Source organism: Melitaea cinxia, chromosome 30 (genome assembly GCF_905220565.1).
Source record: "Melitaea cinxia chromosome 30, ilMelCinx1.1, whole genome shotgun sequence".
NCBI lineage: Eukaryota > Metazoa > Arthropoda > Insecta > Lepidoptera > Nymphalidae > Melitaea > Melitaea cinxia.
In genome coordinates this window covers 8,627,280-8,641,993 of record NC_059423.1, presented here as the reverse complement: position 1 = coordinate 8,641,993, position 14,714 = coordinate 8,627,280, and positions in this window count along the sequence as shown.

The following is a 14,714-nucleotide window of genomic DNA, read 5'->3' as shown; positions in this document are numbered from 1 at the left end:
TCAATATTAATAAAACTATTACTACATACAAATCGGTTACCTGCTTCACACGTTTCATAGAATTTACACAATTCTCCACACCTCAGCGATGAATGAAATCATTGTTGAGTTTTTTCGCAGCATAAAATCAATCACTCACTTCTATAGTTGTTGAACAAAAACAATGGTTCTGACGTCACCTTCACCTTGTAAGTACAGGATACAGTTTTGAATTATTACATAGATTTTAGGATGATTTTGAATTGGTTATTCAACTAGCTTTTACTTGCGACTTTTGAGTCATGGAATTAAGTAATTTTATATATAAATTTTGTTTGTCTTTTTAAAATACACGCACGGTCGTCTGTTTCTGAGGTATGCTTGTGTTATAGGTAACAGCTGATTGATATGGGTACATTTTTTAATTTCGATAAATATATACATAATTATATAGGTATTTTTTTATGTCACTAGGTCGGCAAACAAGCGTACGGCTCACCTGATGGTAAGCGATTACCGTAGCTTATAAACACCTGCAACACCAGAAGCATCGCAAGCGCGTTGCCGACCCAATCCCCAATCCCCCCAGGAGCTCTGCTCACCTTACTCACCAACAGGAACACAATACTGCTTGAAAACAGTATTATTTAGCTGTGATCTTCTGTAAGGTCGAGGTACTACCTCAGTCGGGCTGCTCCATATTTTGAGCAGGAAATTCCTGCTGTGCCCTACCTCAGTTAATACATACATACTATATACAAATATAGAAATACATACTATATACAAATATAGGTAAGTATGTATGTTACTCCTTCACGCAAAATTTACTGAACCGATTTTAATAAAACTTGTTACGTAGACAGCTGGAGATCTAGAATAACAGATAGACTACTTTTTATACGAGATCGGAAATTACGCGGATGAAACCGCGTGGCGCAACTAGTACACTATAATCATATAGAATCCACTATGTGGGAGGATCACTGGTATTTTTAACCGACTTCGAAAAAAGGAAAAGATCATCAACTCGACTGTATTTTTTGTGTTGTTACCTCGTAGCATTTTCTGGGCGTACTGGGGTATATTGTTGACTATGGGCAACACGCATGAGTTCACGCGATTTTTGGCGCGTATATATAGAGGCCTATGTCCAGCAGTGGACTGCGATTGGCTGAAGTGTGTGTATGGTATGTTTATGATTCTTTTAATCGTAAGCTGGTGTTTATCCTGTGGTCCCAGTTAAATCTGATGTGTACTTATTGAGTTATGGCTAATAATACGTATTAGAATGATTGTATTACCGTCTAATTACGTTGTATTACTTGTCGATGTAATTGAAGTCGGTTTGTTTCGTTTGCGCGTAACACAATTATTAACTAAAACGACTTAAACGCGACGAGTTTTAGACGACAGGTCGATAATGATAAGCAATAGAAGCGACAAGTTTGCGCGCTCTTTTGACAGTCACGTTGACTTGTATGTTTTTTAACTTATTAAGACACTTGAATAATACATTTAATAGTTAACCGCCAAGCTGCTGTTCTGTGAGTTGTCAAGTAATTACCGTACCATTTACGATCGTCATCAGGTGTCGATTCTTTGATTTTCAGTTATTCGACCGACACCTACTCGGACCGGACAAAAAGTTCTACATCTGCCTTAAGCGTGAATAGAATCCGCGACCGTCGGCGCCTGTCTTATTTAAGTAGAGTTTCAAAAACACTTTTGAATTTTACAAAATCTATAATGTTCTTTAATTAAGTAGGTAACTGTAATTAATCCTGGGGTGAATAGGGGTAAGGTCGGCAACGCGCTTGCGATGCTTCTACCACGTACCACGATCTTTTAGAAGATCTCAGCAAAATAATACCGGTCTTGAATCGTGTTGTATTACTGTGGTGAGTAAGGTCACCAGAGCTGCTGGGAAGGACGGTAGAATCGGCAATGTACATGCAATGGTCGTGGTGTTGCAGGTGTCCATAGGCTATACCCGGGTATCCGCTTACCATCAAACTTTACGTTTCTTTGTCACCTTATATTTATATTATATATTATATAAAAAAGTGGATATTTTTGTCCTAAATCTGCCGGTCATCGGACATTGTCACAGATCGCGGCTCATATGCCATGACTTAGAATGATGTGAAAAAAACTGCAGCTTCCTGGGAATACAATGGAGCTTTACATTCTTTGTAGATACGTTGGGTCGACGTCGTTTTGGTAGCTTGGCGATAGATATACTCGAGCTATTAAATATTGATATACTTATATATTAAAAAAAAAATAGATATATATTGTACCTTCTGTTTAATTCAATTATACTATTAAATATTTAGCCGTAGAAGTAATATTATAACTATGATGATTATGTTTGCTGGCAAACAAAAAAAACCGACTTCAATTACATCTACAAGTAATACAACTTAAGTAGACGAAAAAAATTAACAAACGCACTAGTCGTCACTACGATCTTCAAGAGTTCCACTCGATTTCTCTGGGATTCCATCATCAGATCCTGGTTCCCTCATCATGTCACCACTTACACTGGGATATCTCACAACAACTTTCTAACAAAAAAAAAGAATTATCAAAATCGGTTCATAAGCGACAAAGTTATCTCCGAACAATTAAAAATATATATACGGTCGAATTGAGTAACCTCCTCTTTTTTTGAAGTCGGTAATAATTTGGAAATCTATAAATTTTCTAGTAGCTCATGTATGAAAAAGAGAGTAAATTCAGTAAAGTTGTATATAGTCTTTGTTATTTTAATTCATCATTACATCATTACAGCCTATACAGTCCACTGCTGGACATAGGCCTCCACAAGTTTACGCCAAAAATAACGTGAACTTATGTGTTTTGCCCATAGTCACCACGCTGGGCAGGCGGGTTGGTGACCGCAGAGCTGGCTTTGTCGCACCGAAGACGCTGCTGCCCGTCTTTATTGTTATTATAATTATTCTTTCCTTACTAGAAAACTACATTATGAAGAGAAAAATTTAAATTAATTTAAATTATAGATTAAACTAGCTGACCCGGCGAACTTCGTATCGCCTAACACAAACTTTATCGTATAGTATTAAAGTTCAAATTGACTTTTAAGTATTATCACAAATCTTTTGTATGGGAGTATAGAAAAGTGTTGTTTTTAGACTTTTTCAGGAAATTTAATTTTTTTTTTTTGAATTTTTCTCTCCGTAAGAACCATTCTCGTACTTCAAGGAATATTTTAAAAAAAGAATTAGCGAAATCGGTCCAACCGTTCTCGAGTTTTGCGCTTAGCAACACATTCAGCGACTCATTTTTATATTATAGATTAATTTAACGATGGAAAAAAAAATACAGTCGAATTGAGAACCTCCTCCTTTTTTGGAAGTCGGTTAAAAAAGCATGCCATCGCTTCTCATATCATATCACAACACATACGACCTCGACCTTACATCTGTGACTAAGGAACCCGCGTCTACTCGGAAAGATGGCTCGGATAAAATACTTTGACGTTTTAATACTATTGATCGAGCCGAAAGGAACGTGAAGTCAACGTGATTTATTGTATTAAGGAACTATCTGATCCAATAGAAGTCAAAATAATAGTTACTAAAATAAATAATATAATTATTTTCAGAGTTTATCCAAATTTTTGCGCAATTGTTTTTTAAATATTAGTTGCAGAGTTTTGTGCTGTTTCTTTTCTGTAGAATCTACATTCCGAAACAGTACTTCACTTTGATTATACTTAATTCACAAAAACTAATATAATTTCAATCAGTAGAATGATGATTTAAATGTACTTTTAAAGCTTTCTCGATTAAAGCATTTTTTTATATCGATTTTCTCAAAACTTTCACTGCATAAGAACCTTTGAGAAAGCATTGGAAAACTTAAAATTAAAAGTAAAATAAAATATAATAACAACTTTTATTAAAACTCTCTAAAAATAATAAAATAAATTTTTCCGTTAAAGCTTTTGCTTACATATGACGTCATACACCGTTTATATGACACTAGCTGTGCCCGCGACTTCCTCCGCGTGGAATTTGACAAAAAAGTTGATGTTCAGTTCGTAGAGTGATATAAAATAAACTAATTTCTAAAATAAAAGTAGCTTAAGTTACTCCTCATTACATCATTACTACTACTGTACCATTACCTATTTAATAAATAATGTAATATGTATATATATATTTGTGTATGTATTATTACGATAAAACATAATGTAATGGGTATGTATTTATTTGTGTATTTATTTATTTATTAATTAATTTATTTATATGTTTATTATTTATTTATATTATTAGATTGTAGGATTCACTTTTTTGCCTTTTTGATGACCCTACTCTGTTTTGTTTAAAATCTCCTGTACCCCAAGGTTGTCTGCAAGAAATCGCTTACCTAGCGATAAGACCGCCTTTGTGCATATTATTATTTTGTAAGTTTTTATTTCTTTAAGATACCTGTACTTTTACTTTTATGCACAATAAAGTATATTTCTTCTTCTTCTTCAGCTACCTGCCAGCTAAAGTCCCGTCAAAGTCAGTCCAGCCGTTTCAGAAATTAGCTGGAACAAACAGACAGACAGACGAAAATTGTAAAAAATATTTTTTTGCTATATGTACCGTGTATACATCCATATTTTATTACATTTAGTAAAAAGCGGTTATTTTAATGTTACAAACAGACACTCTTTTATTTATTTGTATAGATAACAGCTTGTCGCGAGATTTACTAATATTATAAAAATGAAAAGTTTGTTTGTTTGTTTAAATTCAATTCCAAGAACTACTCTTTCGATTTGAAGAATTCTTTTTGTTTTGTATAGCATTGACTGAGGAAGGCTCTAGGATATAGGATATTTTTTCCTCATTCAATTAATGTACGTGAAACTGTTTGATTGTTTGTTTAGAAAAACCTTAGCAGTATGTACCGATGTCAGTCATAGCTATACGTAAGGCCCAACTGGCTAGCTGGCTCGATGGCTCGATGGCTGACTGTACTAAGAAGTGGCAGTAAATAAATAAAATAAATAAATATCATATAACATACACACACGATCGTCTGTTCCTATGGTAAGCGACTTAATGCTTGTGTTACAGGTAACAGCCGGCTGATATAACTATTTTTTTTTTTCGATAAATATACATAGAAATAATACATATATAAATATATAACTACAAATATTATATTACACCCAGACTCAGGCGGGAATCGAACCCGCAACCCGCGGCACAGAAAGCAGGACACTACAAACTGCGCCAACGGGCTATTAGTAATATAGACACTTGATGCTATTTCACTTTACAACCTGCATGTGTCAGAAATAATGATTGTATTTTTAAAATAATCAAATGTCACAATCTAAGTCTACCCGAATAACATTTTCCTATTCTTTCTGTCTGTTTGTATCTTGGACACGCTTTATTTAAAAGTACAGTATGGATTTACATAAAATTTTGATTTGATTTGAGTCCAGCTATGAGCCGATAACAAGTGAATAACACGGCGTTAATTTATGTTTTATATTAAGAGTTACTATTTTAATTAATTATAATTTGATTCATTTACTTGAACATTGTTATTAAGGAGTTAACTCCGGTCGCGTGTCAGAGCTGACAAACACACTTTTTGATTATTTTATGTCATGAGAAGCAGAGCCGCGCGAGTCGTCTAGCTAGCTGGCACATAATAAACACATATTGTGACAGCAAACATGTGTGTCTGCCTGCTTTTACATGTTTTTATAATCCGCTCCGCCTCATTTGCGTCCTATTGTGTGAGGACACGCACACACGAGACACGCGGACAGGTAACTTTTTACTAGATTTATATATTATTTGTATTAATTTCTGACAATTCTTTGATATGGAGAAAGTGGCCTATGTCTATCATTGGAATGTTACTGGCTGAAAACACAATTTGTGGACTTCTTGGTGCAACAGTTAGAGCAACCCTTTGTTATGTATTGTCTGTATTATCTATGTCGTATTATGAGACTGGTGCCAAAAAGAGAAAAACGCATGTAATATACTGACGAAGGTCATGGGTGTACAAAGAATCTTATAAAGGATGGGGCTGAAGCATGGGTCGGCATCGCGCTTACGATGCTTCTGGTGTTGCAGGCGTCTATAAGCTACGGTAATCTCTTACCATCAGGTGAACCGTACGCTTGTTTGCCGACCTAGTTATATAAAAAATATTTTTTGTTAACGGCAACTTTATATGTACGCTATTTTAAGTATCCGAAATATAGACATATTTTAATGTTATTTTTCTAAATTAAAATTTCATTTTTTTACTGATATTATAAACCTAAAAATTATATTTATTACTTTTGAGTCAGGATGGGGCAAGCGTTTCACCTTGCCCCATTATGGGTACGCCCATGACGGACCTACGCTACCCCTATCACTTTTACCCCAAAACTTTTGAAATATTCAAGGGTTTAAAGTCCTGTTAGCTGCGTTACTCGCTCTAATTTTTGAAATTTATAACCCTCTTTTAATTCAATACAGGCTCTACAAAATATTAAACGCATTGCTACTATTCGTCGGTCAGTCGGTAAAGCCGAGACGTCCGCTCCTCGTGCTGTTCAAACACGTCGCATGTTTACTTAGGACCGTAATTATGACATTGTTGGCGCTGGCTCCGCGTCCCGCTGCAGGGATTTATGTACGTATGTTTCTAGTTCCTTGTAGATAAATCTATGGACAATACGAAAAGTAAAAATTAAGGTTCTGTTATAATAGTGAAAAAATAAACTAAGGTATGGCACAGTAGAATATATCGTGCTCAAAATCTGGAGCAGCGTGACCGGGGAAGTACCTCGATCTAACAGAAGATCACAGCTAAAAAATGCTGTTTTCAAGCAGTTTTGTGTTCCTGTTGGTGAGTAAGTAGGATCAGCAATGCGCTTGCTGCTGGTATCGCACCCATCTATAAACTACGGTAATCGCTTACCATCCGGTGAGCGGTACGTTTGTTTGTCGACCTAGTTGTATAAATCTCTAAATAATACATTGGAAAAAATAAATGGAAATAAATATCATAATAATTATGTTAAGTAACATATTTATAATATCAATTCGCTTTTTTTGTTAAACAATTTTTTTCAATAATATACATTCGTGTTTTTTAAAAGGACCGAACCGAACCGGCTGATCAGGATGAGATGAGATTTCCTGATCTGGACCTGATCAGGAAATCTCATCCTGATCAGGTCCAGACCAATCATCTACATTACATGCATTATTTAGTCCTGATCAGACGTGCATGGTCCGGTCCTTCTAAGGAAGACGAAAAAATTTCTACTCGGGTATTTTACATCAGGTTATCCTTGTCCGGATCAGGCCTGGTCCTGATAGAGCTTACCGGATCTGGCATGCCTTATTCTATCCTGACCCGGTCCAGATACATGATCTGGTTGAGCCTGACTTTTTCTAGTCGGGTTGTACGCCTTGGTTTTATATTGTAAGTGCAATAAATGTTAATTAAAATAAATAACTGTTTACTGGGCGGATTTTAATTAAGTTTTTCTTTTCTAGTGCTTGTCATTTGGTTCTACTAAGATTCGAGCGAGACCTGACGAAGAGTTTTTTAATCCTTTTTAATTGTATTAAACTTGTTTACGAAAATTGGAGACAGTTTTTTTTTGTTTATGAACAAATATAACATTGTTTTATTTTACTTTAGCAAACAATAGCTACCGACATATTGACGATTAATTATATGACGATGCGTTAGCGCAGCGGTCACAGGCTGTTGCGGTAGCGGTCGCAGGTTCGATACCAGGACTAACATTTGGCCATATAGATTTTCCTCGTAGTTTAGGCATTTGTGCTTGTGTACTGTGTTTCTGGACCCCGATATTAGAGAAAATCTTACTGGGGGCAGTTGAGTGTGAACCGTTTATTTGTTTATTTATATGTTCAGAGAGGTGTGCCCGGTAGACATACAGCCAGGAGCTACCGCGGGCCGTCACAGAGCGACGACCAAACTAAACATATCAAAGATGATTGATATTGAGGAGCTTGGGCTGTGCACGTCGCCTCGCATTTTCTGTTTGTTCTCAGAGATTTAGCCTCGCTCTTCACAGCACGAGCTGCGCTATACAATACTGTGCTATACTTTTGTATAAGTGGTAAAATTTTTGGTATGCAAATCTTGTTGTTGACTATTCTTGTTTTAACTTGAATAAAAAACATAAATATTAATATGCAGACTAATTCACAAAACTCAGACAGTTTTTTGTGGATTTTTTATTTTGAGGATTTTAACAAGAGTCAAGTAATATCCACCAAGGGTTCGAACATTAAATTTCAGCCTACAAGTACTTTCCAAGGGGTAGTGGCTTACAATTTAACAGTGTGACGTATATGAGAGTTTGAGAAGAATAGACTCTGTCAAGAAAGGTCTGGTATCCCCATACCATAAGAAATCAAAATCAAAATAAAAAATAACTTTATTCAAGTAGTCTTCAAAAGCACTTTTAAATCGTTATTTTACAAATTAAAAATATGTTAGTTTTAATTAATTATTTATTTTTATAATTGTATTTGCTCGCAAACGAAAAAAAAAACCGACTTCAATTACATTGACAAGTAATACAATAATAGTAGAAAAAAATGTCAAGTAAATACGCGCTATCAAAGATTACTCAAAAAGTAGTCATTAGATCTAAATCAAATTTAAATGAGACTACAAGATAATCATTAGCTATCAATTAAAGTAAGAAATTTTAAAATCGATAAACCCAGTGAAAAGTTATGCGGTTTAATACAACGTAGGTCGACGAAGAAATAGTCAAGTAAATACGCATTATATACTCTAAAAGTACTTCTCAGGCCTCAATCAAATTTAAATGGGACCAAATGACACGCAACATCTTTTAATTAAACAAAATTCATCGAAATCGGTCGACCCTGTCAAAAGTTCTGATGTACACTTTAAAAAATACAATCAAATTGAGAACATCCTCGTTTTTTGGAAGTCGGTTAAAAAGTGAATCTATCACCGATTCGGAATGTAAAAACTGCAGAGAAAAATTGGCAAGAAACTCCGCAGTGATAATTCAAAAAAAACTGTATTTTATTATAAAATTGGTAATATCTTGCATTAAATACAGCGCCACTATATCCAATTAAGTTAAACATAAAGCGAACACAACGCTAGACAGCGCTATAAGTTCAGTGGAATATGATCTTAATTCGCAGAAGTACTTCAGTTCCCAGTACGTCAAAAAGTGAAAAATCAACTTTTTATATTTTCTCGTATCTGCGTTACTTTTTGTTTCCACCATCGGTAAGGTTCGCTCGATGTCTATATTTGTGTACTAGTTCATTCTCCGGTTTTATTCGCTTTTCAGCGAGATTAGTTTGAATTTAAAAGTGATTCTAGTATTAAGAGGACACAATGTAATTGTATTATTTCTAAAACGTAAAAAAACGACGTCAATATTTATACTTATATATAAGTGAACATTAGGAAAGATAACTCAAAACCTACGTTGTCAAATCTCGATCGAATTTAAGTGAGATCACACAACAAGTATCAACTTTCGAACGAAAAAAGAATCGTCAAAATTGGTACACACAGCATTAAAGTATAATGTAAAGTATGTAACTACGTAAGTTAGTAATAATAGCTCAGTGATTCACAGTAAAAAAAATTTGACCTAACAGACATATAATTGTGTTTGCTGGCAAACGAAGAAAAACCGACTTCAATTATATTGACAAGTAATACAACGTAAGTAGGCGAAAAAATAATCAAGTAAATACGCATTATCAAGATTACTTCAAAAGTTGTAATCAGATCTCGATGAAATTTAAATGTGACCACATGATAAACATCGGCTTTCGATTAAATTAAAAATCATCAAAATCGGTACAACCAGTAAAAAGTTGTGCGGATTTTCGAGAGTTTCCCTCGATTTCTCTAGCATTTCATTATCGGATACTGGTTTCCTTATCATGGTACCAAACTAGGGATATCTCCTTTCCAACAAAAAATTTTATCAAAATCGGTTCATAAACGACGGAGTTATCCCCGAACATATATAAAAAAAAATATATATATATACGGTCGAATTGAGTAACTTCCTCCTTTTTTTGACGTCTGTTAAATAACAGTTGAATTAAAAATCTCCTCCTTTTTTGAAGTCGGTAAAAAAATAAGATCTACTAATCTTGTCGCTTACGATCAGGTGAGCCACACGCTCGTTTGTAGCAGTATCAACAAAAATAATAAAGGCAAAAAATCTGACAAGTACGTACGTACATTTATAATCAATGACATATTTTTTTCGCAATTCTGGGACTTAAAGATACTTTGGCTTCAGAATTGACTTCAAACTAAGTTTTTTATATAATTCTCAGCCAGAATAGGCAGACTAAAGTACGATAATTGTGTTTTCTAAAAAATTCCCGTCTTCAATTACATCGACAAATAACGCGTTATGAAAGATTACCTTCTGCCCGCGCCTTCGTCCGCGTGGAACAGTTTCTTTGGGCTAACTGGGAAAGCTCTCAAAAGAAAAAAAAAAGGGTTTGATACATTCTTCATTGGTGCTCCGCTCCTATTGGTCTTACCCTGATGATATAAAACCTATATAGCCTTTCTCGATAAATTGGCTAATACTAAAAGAATTTTTAGAACGCGCTAATCTCAGGAACAGTAGTTCCTGAGATTAGCGCGTTCAAACAAACAAACAAACAGGCTCTTCAGCTTTATAGTCGTAATATTAGTATAGATTACTTAAAAAGTAGTCATCAGATATCAATTAAATTTAAATTAGATTACAAGACAAGCCTTAGCTTTAATAAAAATACAATTGCAGATCTCATCCTTTTTTGAAAGTCGGTTAAAAAGACACAATCTTAACTACAGAATCAATCGTAGTGTCTTCCGAAATTGTTTTGGAAATGTACAACAGTATGTAACAGTAAGTATTCTACAGAATTGAATCTGTTACAGTTTTATTACTGGCACATGTAACCTTAATTAGACCGTGAATAATAAAATTACAAAAAAACTAATTGACATTATCAATTCACAATAAAAATAATGGTGTAATGGTGCGCCTAAAACATCAAGCGTTTGCAGGTTCGAAACCGCTCGGGATAGATATTTCAAACATTTCTTTCCGGTTTCGGGGTCTCCCCACCTTGTCTTGGACAGCACGTTAACCTGTCGGTCCCGGTTGTTATCATAAATACCTGATAACAATTATTATTCATAGTAGGTAATATATCCAACGACCTACATTGGATTGTTACAGGTTTTAATCATGAAAATTAACAACAAAAGTGAATAAAAAGTACCAAAAATACTTGCTTATTAATTAAAAACCCAACCATTTCCAAATCAATACCGAGAATAGAAAATTGTTCATCAAAATGTCGGATGCAATTTTTGACAAAATGGCGCCGAAAAACGATCCGCAAAACTTTATATAATATGAGCGAAATACATTGTAACATTTAAAACGAACGATGGTTCCTATTACAAAGCCTTAAGTTTTAAAGTTGCTTGAATTTCAATAATTTTGGTATCCATACAATGTTACTGAGTAAGACAATTAAAAAAAAATTGTCGATAAAAAGTTTAAATGAAACGGAACGCTCGTCGCAGTGGATGTTTTCGAGTTGTATTTAAGCAAGCTTAACATTGCGTTACAAACACACGGACAGAATGCTATTTTAATTATGCGTGTGTGGGTCGCTGTAGATTAAGAATATTCGGAAGAAATGGCGAGGCTGGAGTAGGGGTAGGGCTCAGAGGGAAATATCTTGCTTAAATCAGAATCAGCCTGATTAGGGTAGTTCCTCAACCTTGCAGAAGATCACAGCTAAATAATACTGCTTGAAAAAGTGTTGTCCGTGGGCAAGGTCGCCAACGCGCTTATGATACATCTTGTGTTTTTTTACGTGGGGAAAATCCATCATGGATACCCGCCCCAGCGTCAAAGGGTTATGCCAGACTCCTACTGACTTAAAAAACCACCACGTGTGAGCAGTCGTCCGCCTGGGTGGGGCGAGATGGGGTCGCGCTAGCATTCGCCACCTCACCCCGGCGGTAGGCTCGGACGAAACCTCCGGGCCCCAACTTATGATGCATCTGATTTAGCATTCGTCAGACGTTTTGTTGGAGATTTTAAATTTTTGCGCAATTTTTTCAAATAGAAATATTAGAAAACTTTTGAAATCAGGCTACCTTTGGTTCAGCTATTTTTGACTTTAGCGCTCAGCAATAAATTTGCCGATCCAACGTATTATAGATTAGATTGCTGAATATACTGAGGTGGATCTTCTCCTTAGCCCTCTAGTCTCGACCTCGATCTATATGCTTAATAATCTATGCCACACAGGCCGCATGCCCGGCGCGCCTCCCCCGCGTTTGATATACACCGACGCGCTGGTATTCCGAGCTGGTGGCTCTTTTAAAAAGTACATTATAACAAATTAAGGATTTTCTGTCTGTCCGCTTAATTGTCGGTTCGACATCGCTGTAACAATTAACGAAAAATTTCGTTATATTTTTCTTCGAAATTAGTTCAGCGATTATGAGTTTTTGAAATATTCTAAAAAATCAGATGGGAGGTAACGACTTCGTTCCTAAGATTTTTTTGTTCAATTATTGTATTTACCATCTTTAAAAATACAAGATAATTGGACGGCAGTAGTCTATACTATTTCGTTGGAGCGAAATGTCCTGGAGTGGAGATCGCTTGTTGGAAAATGCATCGTGAGACGTCCTCCGGTACGCTGGACCGATGATCTACGTAAGATGGCAGGTGGAGGCTGGATAGGGACTGTGGAGAACCGAGAAGTTTGGCGCAAAATTGGGAAGGCCTACGTCGAGCAGTAGACTGCAATAGGCTGAAGTAAGCGATACTATAAAAAGCACAATAAAATCTCACATTCAAAAATTTGTTGTTGTCTCATAACAAGTTCTGTTGCGGCACCCAAAAATAAACAAAAACGTCCAGATCACCACAAAAATCTATATGACCTGTAGAAACATTTGTAATAAGTAATGCATAAGCTATTGCTAGTAACTGCTGAGAAATTTGAACGTAAAAATAACATAACCCTATGGAAAAAATCTCATAAGCCTCATATAAACATGGGCAAACGCTAGTGGTTGCGGGTTCAATTCCCGCACCTGACAAACATTTGTATTGGCCAAACAGATATTTGCCGTAGTCTGGGTATTTGTGCAGTCCAGGTGTGTCTCCCCACCGTGCCTCGGAGAGCACGTTAAGCCGTCGGTCCCGGTTGTTATCATGTACACCTGATAGCGATCGTTACTCATAGTAGGGAATATATCCACCAACCCGCATTGGAGCAGCATTGTGGATTGAGCTCGGATCCTTCTCCTACATGGGGAAAGAGGGCAATGCCCAGCAGTGGGATATTACAGGCTGAAGCGAGAAATATCTTGGTCAAATCATGAAGCAGTCCGACTGGGGAAGATGCTCGACCATACAGAAGATCGCAGCGACCGACCGTGTGCATATGTTAAACATATTTTAATAATTAAATATATAAAAAACAATGTATCAAGGTATCTATCGTTACGAACATTTAAATTCTTTGAACTAAAAACTATCTTTCCGTCTCATCAGTCAAAATTCTGGCGAAAATGCTCAAGGATAAAAACACTGTTTGACGTGGGTTCTGTATGGGGATTTATTGTGTGGATTCAGTGACACTGCATATCATGCAGGTTATTACTAACTTTATATTAAACAGATTTTTTTGAAAGAGTAACTGCGGAGTTTCTTGCCTATTCTTCTTTGCAGAATCTACATTTAACAGTAATTGAAATTTTAATTTGTAAGATGAAGAATCGGAGGTGCTTTTAAAGCCTATTTGAATAAAGTTTACATTAGAATTTCTTTTACTTTAGAACACACTTCGAGAGCATATTTATGTATGTTTACTGAGGTAGGGCACAGCAGGAATTTCCTGCTCAAAATATGGAGCAGCCCGACTGGGGTAGTACCTCGACCTTACAGAAGATCACAGCTAAATAATACTGTTTTCAAGCAGTATTGTGTTCCTGTTGGTGAGTAAGGTGACCAGAGCTCCTGGGGGGATTGGGGATTGGGTCGGTAACGCGCTTGCGATGCTTCTGGCGTTGCAGGTGTCTATAAGCTACGGTAATCGCTTACCATCAGGTGAGCCGTACGCTTGTTTGCAGACCTAGTGACATAAAAAAAATGTTTACCCTCAATTTTAAGAGGAACTCTTCATACATCATGCATAACTTTTTAATAGAAATACCGACTTGATGATTTTTGTAATCGATAGCTGATACATGGCGTGAAGATTCTTTCTTTATTCAACAGTTAGTGCTTGGTACGTGGTCCCATTCTAATTTAATCGAGATATGCCAAGTACTTTTCGAGATATCTCTAATTATGCGTTTTTACCTGAATATTTTTACGTCTTATCACAGCAGCCTTTCGCAGTCCACTACTGGACATAGTCCTTCACAAGTTCACGCCAAAAATGCCGTGAACTCATGTGTTTTGCCCATAGTCACCATGCTGGGCAGGCGGATCGGTGACCGCAGGGCTGGCTTTGTCGCACCGAAGACGCTGCTGCCCGTCTTCGGCCTGTGTATTTCAAAGCCAGCAGTTGGATGGTTATCCCGCCATCGGTCGGCTTTTTAAGTTCCAAGGTGGTAGTGGAACTGTGTTATCCCTTAGTCGCCTCTTACAACACCCACTT